This window comes from Tamandua tetradactyla, chromosome 9 (genome assembly GCF_023851605.1).
Source record: "Tamandua tetradactyla isolate mTamTet1 chromosome 9, mTamTet1.pri, whole genome shotgun sequence".
Taxonomy (NCBI): domain Eukaryota; kingdom Metazoa; phylum Chordata; class Mammalia; order Pilosa; family Myrmecophagidae; genus Tamandua; species Tamandua tetradactyla.
Genome location: NC_135335.1, coordinates 97041069 through 97051772, shown reverse-complemented (window position 1 = coordinate 97051772; position 10704 = coordinate 97041069). Strand labels below are relative to the sequence as shown.

The window sequence follows — 10704 nt, the reverse complement described above, 5'->3', positions numbered from 1 at the left end:
GAGGCACCAGAAGAAGTACCTTGCCCAGGGTCATATATCCAGAATGTGATGGGTGGACCACAGTAACTTCAGAGCTTGAAGTCTCTTCCCTTGATTTTCATATCCACCATGCAGCTGCCTCTTTGGGGCTTATAGGTAAAGCCCAGGCAAGAGCACTAAGAGATGTACAAACTGCTGGAAGAAAAGATGCCAAAATACCAATGGTGGTTTCTTCTAGGTAATGGGAACCAAGCACATGGAAAAGAAGGGAGGCTTCTTTTTAATTTTCATTTTATTTCTATTTTCCACAATAAGCAGAATAGCAAACAGTATTAAGAGTAAAAATGAAGGCCTGAATTCAATGATGGTAATTTATTTTTAGTTCAAACTCTATCCCATCACCTGTATAAATAAACTAACTTTTTTTATTGCAGTGTAAAAGTAACATAGCATAAAATTTAAACTATATTGAAAGGTAGATTATGAAAAGTAAAATCCAAAATCTTTTTATTCTCCTAGTCTTACACCAAAAAAAGTAATTTTTGGTAACAAATTTTTAATGTAATTTTTAGAAATCTATGCATATACAAGTGATATATGTGTGCATGTATGTGTGTGCCCATATACATTTACGTATTTCTGTATCTTAAAACAAAACACAAAAATGTGATGTTTTAGAGACTGTTCTAAATCATCAAAATTTTTCTGAGTAACTTCATAGCAATACCTTACATGTATGTACAATAATATATTTAGTTAACTCCTTCTTAATGGATGGTTAGTTTTTGAGAGTTTTTTTTCCTTTGGTATTACAAACCAATGCAATGAATTATTTTCCCAATTTTGTGTTTATGTTGGAAAAAAAAATCCTGGCCTTGAAATCGTGTTTAAAATTTTTGTAGGTAATGTCAAATTTCTATCCACAGAGGTAATACTGATTTCTGTTCCCATTAACTAACGGACTGCCTGTTAATCCAAACTCTTATAAAATCTATGTGCTTCCAAACTTTAAAAATTTTGATAAGCTATTATCCATAATTATATCATTTTAATGTGCACTTGTAAAATTATGAGTGTGGCTGAATCTCACTCATAAGCAAAGGAAATTAGAATCAGAATTAGAAGCCAGAAGGAGAAAGAAGCCAGACAATAAGGTAGATCACTGTTCTAGTTTGCTAGCTGTGAGAATGCAACACACCAGAGACGGATGAGCTGTTGATAAAAGGGGATTTATTTTGTTGGTTCTTCAGAGGAAAGGCAGCTAACTTTCCACTGAGGGTCTTTCTTACGTGGAAGGCACAAGATGGCCTCTGCTGGTCTTCTCTCCAGGCCCCTGGGTTCCAACAACTTTCCCCAGGGTGACTTCTTTCTGCATCTCCAAAGGCCTGGGCTGAGCTGCTAGTGCTGAGATGAGGAATGCCGAGCTGCTTAGCTGTGCTACGCTGTGATCTCTCATTTAAGCACCAGCCAATTAAGTCAAACATCATTCATTGCAGCAGACACGCCTCCTACCTGACTGCAGATGTAATTAGCAACAGATGAGGTTCATGTACCATTGGCACATGTCCGCAGCAACAAGACTAGGTATGCTCACCTGGCCAAGTTGACAGCTGAATCTAACTAACACAATCACCATGTGATAGAGGCAGAGAATTACGCCAAGGAACCCCAATGATCGCAGCAAGCCAGCACCAGAACGCTATAGACTCTTGGAGAAAGTATGGCCTTGTTGAAACTTTAACTTTGGATCTCTAGCCTCCAAAACCATGAGACAATAAGCTGCTGTTTAAGCCATCCAGTGTGTACTACTTGTCTTAGAAACTCTGGCAAACTAAGACAGTCGTTAACTTACCTGATTTCAGTTACTGTATTTCAAGTAAGGGTTAGATCAGATGGTCCTTTCAACTCTGATTAGCCTAATAGGCGGATTAAGTAAAAGAACTAGTGGAAATTACACAGGGTGCACTGAGGCAATTTAGCTATTACGGAGTGACAAGGGAACAAGGTAACCTGGAGCAGTGGTGAGAACTTCATGAAGCAGCTGTCCACAAGGTCCAGGGTAAGAGGGGAAACCATGCGGACAGCAGAGGACTGATGGACTCCCAGTTGTGAACATGTTCTGGAGTGATGAAACAGAGAAAACAATGTGGTCATTCTCTTGACCATTTACTTGTCATTCCCTCAAAGACTAGGCAACATTTCCAAAATGAATCTTTGCATAACTGAGGAATAAAGTTAGATTATCTCTCTTAGTCAAGATGCAGCCTCAGAAAGCCTGGAGTTTAGTGTGTACATCTATTTAGGATTTATGGAAACTTCTGTTTAAACACTTGCCTTTTAAATTAATTTTGTTTGTTCCCAAATATTGCACAAGCCCATGGGAAAGGTAGTCAATGGACTATTCTAGGAATGGTTGCATATCACATATATTTTGTAATGTAATATTACAATTTCTATTTAATGAATAAAGATGCATAATATATCGCATCCGTAAAGCAGGAAATGTGGGTACAGCACAATTTGACACTGTTCATTGTAGTGCACTCTTACCGTGTCCCCACCACTGTCCAGGCTGCTGGGAAGACCACAGTGAAGCAGTCACAGAGCTGTTGTGGGTGGAAACAAATGCGTGCTTAATTAATACTAGTGTGTGAATTGTAAGAACACACAGAATGTGTGTCTCCACAGCTTAGGAAGAAAGGGAAGAACCTGTTGGAATTGGTATTTATGCTAGAACTGAATAATAATAAATCATTTATTTCTTTAGGCACTGAAATCCTAATTTTCCCCTGATATACAAAGCACAAGGGAGTAGCTGCAATACCTATACTTGCATGGTACAAGATTTGAAGTTCATCTCTGGTCCCAAGAGTTTTGAATTTTCTGTGAGATTGTTTAAAGTGGTGAAATTGAAAGAGGACGTGTAGAATACATAGAAAATGTGTCCGTCTATTTTCTGCCTCATCAGTAATTTGTATCCAACCTATAGATTCTAAGGATTCTAAAAGACTTGATGCTAAGATTCAAAATTCAAGGGTTATGTACTGATGTGTAGAGAATGTAGTTTAACTTTTGTTGTTGTTAATATTATCATTGTTGTGTAAGCGTATTTCTCTTGCCACACTGTAACATCAGAATATACAACATGTGTTCTCATCCTTTCCCCAAATTTGGCATTCTTAGTATCTACTTTGAATTGCAAATACCTCCCTGATAAGGAAATGTGCATTATCACTCCATGTTTGCAATAACTTGTAAAGTATGCATTTGATCAAAGCCATTTTAAATACTAATCTTCAAGGTCAAGTTAGAAAGGGTGGTGAAATTACAATTAAAATACGCATAGAAAATAGTACGTATAGTAAATTAGCATGCATTTGAAGCTACTTATCTTTATGTTTAATGATATTGGAAATGGCTGAAGGATCATTGGTATCTGTTGTAGAGAAGCAATACCAGGGCAAAGGAAGTCTAGAGAGTTTCATTTCCTTTAAATACACTAAAATTACAAGTCCAAATTCTAGAAGGGATGATTCAGCTCTACTTCAGCAGCCTCGGTATACCACCCGAGTCACTCAGAGGAGCCCATCTAAAGAAATCTATAAACAACCTTGGCACTGTTAGAAACAAATGCAGTTTATGATGAATTATCTTGGCTTCAGCTTAACTAAACTTAACTTATTTCATTGAAAGTTATGAGAAGCATGTTTATTCATATGATGTGTTTGGAGAATAATTCCTTTATTTCATGAGAGCTTTATTATCCTGAGCATTTGTATTGTGAGGTTTCCCATAAAAATATGGCCATTTTATTAAAAAGTGTGATCAGTTTCTTTATCTGATTTTCAAAGTTTCTTTCAGGGTCTCATAATCCACCCAAGCGATCTTTCCAACTTACTCTCTCACAATTCCCCCATCTATGCCACACCAAACTGGATTGCCTAATCTTTTGCAAATAAGCCTTGGCTTTTTTCTCCCTAGAAACTTCTATTTCTTATTCACACCTGAACATTTTTATATGCTGCCTTAGGCCTCCTTTTTCCCAGGATCAGAACTTGAAGCAAGGACTCATGTGCAAGTAACTTATTGAAGAAGTGCTGCGCTCCCAAGAACAACCATCAGGTGAGTGAAAAAAGCAGGAAAGCGGAGGTGATAAAGTCAATCAAGGGTGTGATTTTAGAAAAAGGCCCAGCCTCAGCTTGATCCTGCAGTAGAGCTCTAGTATATGAATTACACTTCAGAGTTTGTCTGGATTTGAGGCATTTAATTCTCATTGTCTATGGTATGGAACAAACAGAGGAGCAAACATAAATTCTGTAAGCTTCTACAGGCCAAAGAAGCCAAAGGGTGCAGAAACTGAGGGAGAGGCACCAAGTAATGGTTCCTGATCTACAGGGATCTGGGTAGAGCACTTCAACTGCAGGGGCCCCACAGTGGCCACGTTTTCAAATAAACTACATAGATTTCTCAGACAAGTATTAACACATTACCTATAGGGTGTTGCATTACTCTTATGGCACATGCTCTGTCTTGTGCCCTGTTGATGTGGAAATTTGTTTTTAATCACCCCGAGATCAGTATTTGTGTCTTAGTTTTAATTGCAGTCTCTGAAATACCTGTCATAGCGCCTGCGCCAATTAGATATGGGATAAAAAGTCATGGGTCTGAACTGAGAAGACAAATGTCCTTGAATGGGGCCCACAATGGACCATCTTTCATCAAATTTTTCAATGTAATAAATATTCATACAGCTAACATTCCATTGTCATTTCTAGGTAAAAAAAAAAATCTACAGAAACTAAAAGAGAAGAATAATTTTCTTTAATCAATAATTTAAATAAACTTCTCAAAGACTGAAAGAAATTTAAGGGAAAAAAAACTGAGTTTGGAAACTTTCAGAACTCAAAAAACAAACAAAAACTTTCAGAACTCAAAAAAAGAGAAGTGCTATAAAACTCCTAGAAGAGGCCGGCGCGGGTGCCCCGGACCCTGCCCCTCACCCGTTGGTGATGTCCCCTGACTGAGTGAGGAGGAAGAGACTCTCCAGAAGTTCAACAAACTCAAGAAAAAGAAAAAGGCATTACTGGCTGTGAAGAAGCAAAGCAGCAGCAGCACAACCACCCAAGGTGGCTTGAAATGCTCACTGTCAGAGCAGCCTGTGGTGGGCATGGCCACAGCAACAGAGCAGCCCAAGCAGCTGGTGAAGTCACAAGCCACCAGTGCCATCAAGGCCGAGACCAAGAACTCAGGCTTCAAAAGTTCTTGAACCTAGGAGCGGAAGTTAAAGGACAGTGAGAAGAGGAGAAGGGGCCAGGCCCCACTTTTCAGCCTCTCCAGAGGAGCATATCTGCCGACGGTTGTCTACAGGAGTCATCCAGACGTCCCCAGGGGAAATCTCTGAATGAGAGCTGTGCGTCTTCCAGTGACCAGCTTCAGGAACCAGGGCCAGGAGGGGGAGAGGCAGAGGGCCCAGGGGCTGGAGATACCCCAAGAAGCTTTGATTGAAGAATGTGGCAAGCCCACACTTCAGCCTCCCTTCCCCATAGCCGAGATTGCAGTCATAAGCGGGACCGGGACAGAGACAGAGAGTGAGAATGAGACCGAGAGAGAGATGAGAGACTGAGACCAACAGCGGGAAAGACACGGGACAGGGAGTGAGACCAAGAAGTCCCTTTCCGCAGGTCGGACTCATTTCCTGAACACTGGACCCCTCGGAAGGGGAGTTTGTGTAAGGAGAAGACATGATGCCCACCCTCCTCGTGGCGCCTTTTCTCCCTTTGGAAACATCACTGACCTCTTCATGGACCCACCCAGAAACTGTGCCTTCCTCACCTATGAAAAGGTGGAGTCAGCAGATCAGGCCATAGCTGAGCTCCACAGGACCCAGGTGGAGTCTGCACAGCTCAAGGTCAGCATTGCCTGAAAACAGCCCATGGTGGACTCCACAATGACAATCCTGTCCGGGGCTCCCTTGCAGTCCAGAATAGCCCTAAGGGTTGCCACCTGGACAAGAAGACCCAAATTGTGTACAATGACCATGTCTACAGGGAAAATCTTGTGGATGGCTTCTAGGGAGCGGAGCTGGAGTCCTTGTGCTACCTGTGCCTCCCAATGCTGGTCTCAGTAAAGCACTGAGGTGGAGGCTCACACATTTCCCTCAGCCTCTGGTGTTTCAGCACTTGGAATTGGGGTAAGCCTTTAAAAACAGCTGCAGGTCTGATCTCACTTGTAACAACTCAGCCCATACATGTGCACCACTCTCCTTGCCCCAAAAGGATCTTGAACACACAGACTGTTAGAGTTGTTTTAATTAGACCCCATGCCCCTTAAAGTAACCCCCCCCCAAAAAAAATATAACCTTCTAGAAGAAAACAGAGAAGCATCTTCAGGAGCTTGTTTCTTAAACTTTACACTCAAAGCAAAAGCAAGAAAAGAAAATTAGATCAATGGGAACTCATCAAAATTTAAAACTTTTTTCCATTAAAGGGCTTTATCATGAAAGTAAAAAGTAAACCTATACAATGTGAGAAAATATTTGGAAACCACGTATACATTAAGGGGTTAATATCCAGAGCATAAAATGAAATCCTACAACTCAACAGCAAAAAGACAAAAACCCCAATTGGTAAGAGACTTGAATGGCTACTATTAAAAAAAAAAAAAGGAAAATTACAAGTTTTGGAGAGGATGTGGAGAAATAGAAAGACTTCTTCATTGTTGGTGGGAATGCAGAATGGTACAACTACTGTGGAAGATAGTCTGGCAGTTTCTCAGAAAGCTAAGTATAGAATTACCATATGACCTGTCAATCCCACCTCTACGTCCCACTTCTACATCAAAAAGAATTGAAGGCAAGGACTCAGATATTTTCACACCAATGTTCATAGCAGCATTACTCACAAATGCCAAAAGATGGAAGGGACCCAGGTGTCCATCAAATGATGAATGGATAAACAAAATGTATTGTATACATATAATTGAATATTATTCAGCTATAAAAAGCAAACTTCTGATACATAGATAACATAAATGAACCTTGTAGGCTTAATGTTGAATGAAATAAGCCAGAAACGAAAGGACAAATACTTCACTGATATGAAATCAGTAGAATAAGCCATAGAGTCAGAATCTAAACAGTAGGTTATTAGGGGATAGGGTAGTAACAAGAAAGGGGGAATTAAGTCTTAAAACATACAAAGTTTCTATTTGGGATGATAGAAAAGTTATGGTAATGGATGATGATGGTAACACAATACTTTAAAAGTAATTAACAGCACTGAGTTATATATTTGTTTATGATTAAAAGGAGAAATTTTAGGTTGTATAGATGTTACTAGAATAAAAACTTGAAAAAAAAACATAAGACTGTATAACATAATCAGTGAACCCTTATGAATGCCACGGATCGTAGTTAACAGCACATTTATAAAAATGTTCTTTTTCAGTTGTAACAAATGCACTACACTAATGCAACATGATTTTTCCATAAATTTACAACTTCTCTAATAAGAAAAAAGAAAGTGTATCTCTCTAATTATTCTCTCTGTCTGCTCCATTGTCACACTTTTGTGAAACTTCTAAAGTTTACAAAGTTGGAATTGGGTAGAGGAAGATTTTGCTGGTGAACCAAGGCCTGCAAGGCTAACTTTCCATTACTAAGTAGTCTGCTGAACATTTTTGCTCTAGTGCCCAAATCACCTATGACTTGACTCTTGGTTATGTAATTATTTTTCCGTGGGCCACTATGCTGCTATGCTTTGTTCAATTGCCATGAATAAGTGGATTGCATAGAAGTATTTCAGTATCTATGGAGTCAAAACAACATCAGTTTTGAAGTGAGATAACTCTAATTTGTCATAAAATTATCCCTGATCAAAGAGAGGGTTGAGTAGCCACATTAATGCAAACTTTGGCTCCAGGCAGAATATGCTGGCAAAGGTTTTAAAGAAGTTCCTTTCTGAGTTCAAAGAATCTCTAAAGTCACTGAAAATTTTTCTACCCAGATACTTGTGACATTCACCCAGCTCTCAATTTCTAAATCCTACTTACAACAGGGGCCAAAATAATAAGCACAAACATAAAATTCCACTTTCTAATGCATCAATAAGCTACTCTGTTAAATGGGAAGGATGAAGTTCACTTAAGCTTAATAGAATCACTTGGTTCATACACAATAAAATTCATAGTGCTGGAGGGTGATCCAGGTAGCTGCCCCAATCTCCCAGTTTTCCACTTAAATAAAACTGAGACCAATAAAATTAAGAAGCTTCTCCAAAATAACATAACAGCTAATTTTTATTAATGACTCCCAGTACCATGTTCTTTTTAGTCTGACATACTTTCACCTGTTAGTTCAAGAATTAAGAAGTAGTTTGCTTAAATTGCATCTTCAAAATATAATTGCAGGGGTGCAAGGGTAGTTCAGTATTAGAATTCTCGCCTGCCATGCGAGAGACCTGGGTTCGATTCCCAGTCTGTGCACTTCCCAAAAAAATAAACAAGCAAAAAAAAAAAACAACCCAAAAACAAGCAATCAAAAATTCAACAAATGGTACTGCAATAACGGGATAGTCACATGGAAAAATAATGAAATGTGACCCCGCCATACAGCATACAAATATATAAATACCTTTGCATATAGTAAAAGTTAATAGTAAAACAGTACCCAATGTTAAGGACAAACACATAATGAATGATACATGAATTTTATGAGGATAGTGAACTAAAGTTTAATATAAGATTATGTCTCAGTTTATACCTGTTTATATTTCATTTAAACTAGGATACCTTTTAAAGAAAAAGAATGCCAGTATTTTACACATGGCTAGAAAAAGATCTACCAATTAAACTTGCATCACAATTTCAGAGATATTGTAAAGTTTTTTTTTAAAAGTGTATCTAAGAATCAATGTAATACATTATATACCTTAAACCATTCTATCATTTGAAACAGAATCATTGGCAACTAATGATCAATGCAGATTTTAAAAACAGAGAGTTTAGAGTGCTGAGATTATTTATAACACATGCATTTTAATTTCACTGCTTCACTATTAAGGACTGAAAAGAATTTAACTTTAAAGTGTCATAAAATTAGGTTTAAAATTCTACTTTAAAAAGAATGTGCTTAAAGTCACTTATTCCAAACAAGACATGAGGAACATTTAAAAGACAGAGACTTGGAAATCCTGGTAGTAGGAAAAAAACACCCCACATCTTCATCACTTATTGGGTCAGATAAAAGTGAAACTTACTTTGTAGAATATCTACAAAGTAATAATAGGGGAAAAAAGCTGCAAATAGAATATTATTCTTAGAGCAGATTCTTACAGTCTCAAAATTGTTTGTGTAAAAGAATGAAAATAACAATTAAGCATTCAATTCAATATGTGAGAATAGATAACATATATTGAAAGAATTAAATTAATAGGGATAAATATGTAAATAAATAAATAAATGTGAAATCAGGAAAAAATGAAAAAGCAATCCAATGGCTTGTTGCTTGCAGGAAAATATCAGAAAAATAAATTAGTAGCCACCTTATTCAAGAAAAAAGATGAGAAACTATAAATATGCTAAATTAAAAGTATAATAGGAGAGATGGAAATTTTAAAATTAGGAACAATTACAAATAACATGCAAAGGACAACTAAACTAAATGAAAATTAAGTAGACCAAACTAGTTGACCTAAAATAAATGAAAATATATTGAAAGTATAAATTTTACACTGTGCAAAATGGATAATTTTCTTTGAAAATAATAATGAGAAAAAGTAACTATAAAGTAAACCAATTGATATAGAAAAAAACTGAGAAAATCACAAAATCCATTCTCAAAGTAAACAAATTGATATAGAAAAAAACTGAGAAAATCACAAAATCCATTCTCACACCACCACAAACATATGCCTACAGTTCACAATTATTTCAAACCCAAAAGGAACATATTGACTATTTTAACAATTTTTGATAATATAATGAGGAAATGTTTCACTCTTCCAAAGCCAATGCCAAAATCTAATAGGATACCAAAAAAAAAAAGAAAGAAAAACTTAAGAACATTGCTATTCATGAATATTGGCGCTAAATCTGAAGTAAATATTAGCGAATAGAATCCAAAAGACAAATAAAAATAAAGTGTGTAATCAAGTTGAGTCTATCCCAGGAATGCAAAGATGGTTTGACCATAGCAATTCTATAAGTACATTGAAGGAGAAGAAGCAATGAAAACCTTACCAGATGATATGATATCCTTTATTTGGCACCCTACCACATCTAGCTGGATCCAGCCCTTGGGGAGCTAAAAGAAGAGAACAGCAGAAGAGAGTGAATTGAGGAGATGGTTCTCAAACCCCCAACTTCCCTAAAGATCCTTCTCTCAAGGAAGCTCTCTCCACATTGATTTCCCTTTTGATTAAGTTTAATACCTTTTCCTCTAGCAGTTTCAAGTTTCAGGGGTAATGACCCCAGGTACTCCACTATTCCTTATGGATTCCCTACAGTCATTTGCATACTCTTTTGTTATCATTTTATTAAATCCTCTTGAATTATCTGGAGTTGTGAAACTCAATAAGATTAAAACTTGAATTTTCCCCAAACTGATCTACAGGCTCAATTTAATCCTGAACAAAATCACAGCAGGGCTTTTATGGAAAGTGACAAGCTAATTCCAAAATTCATAGGCTAATGCAAAGGAGCCCCAATAATTAAAACAACTTTTAAAAA

The 10704-nt window shown here is 37.3% G+C and overlaps 1 pseudogene; it reads left to right on the top strand.

The window, feature by feature from the left end:
* The first annotated feature begins 3393 nt into the window (after window positions 1–3393).
* On the top strand, window positions 3394–6051 carry LOC143645764 (negative elongation factor E pseudogene; annotated as a pseudogene).
* The last annotated feature ends 4653 nt before the right edge of the window (window positions 6052–10704 follow it).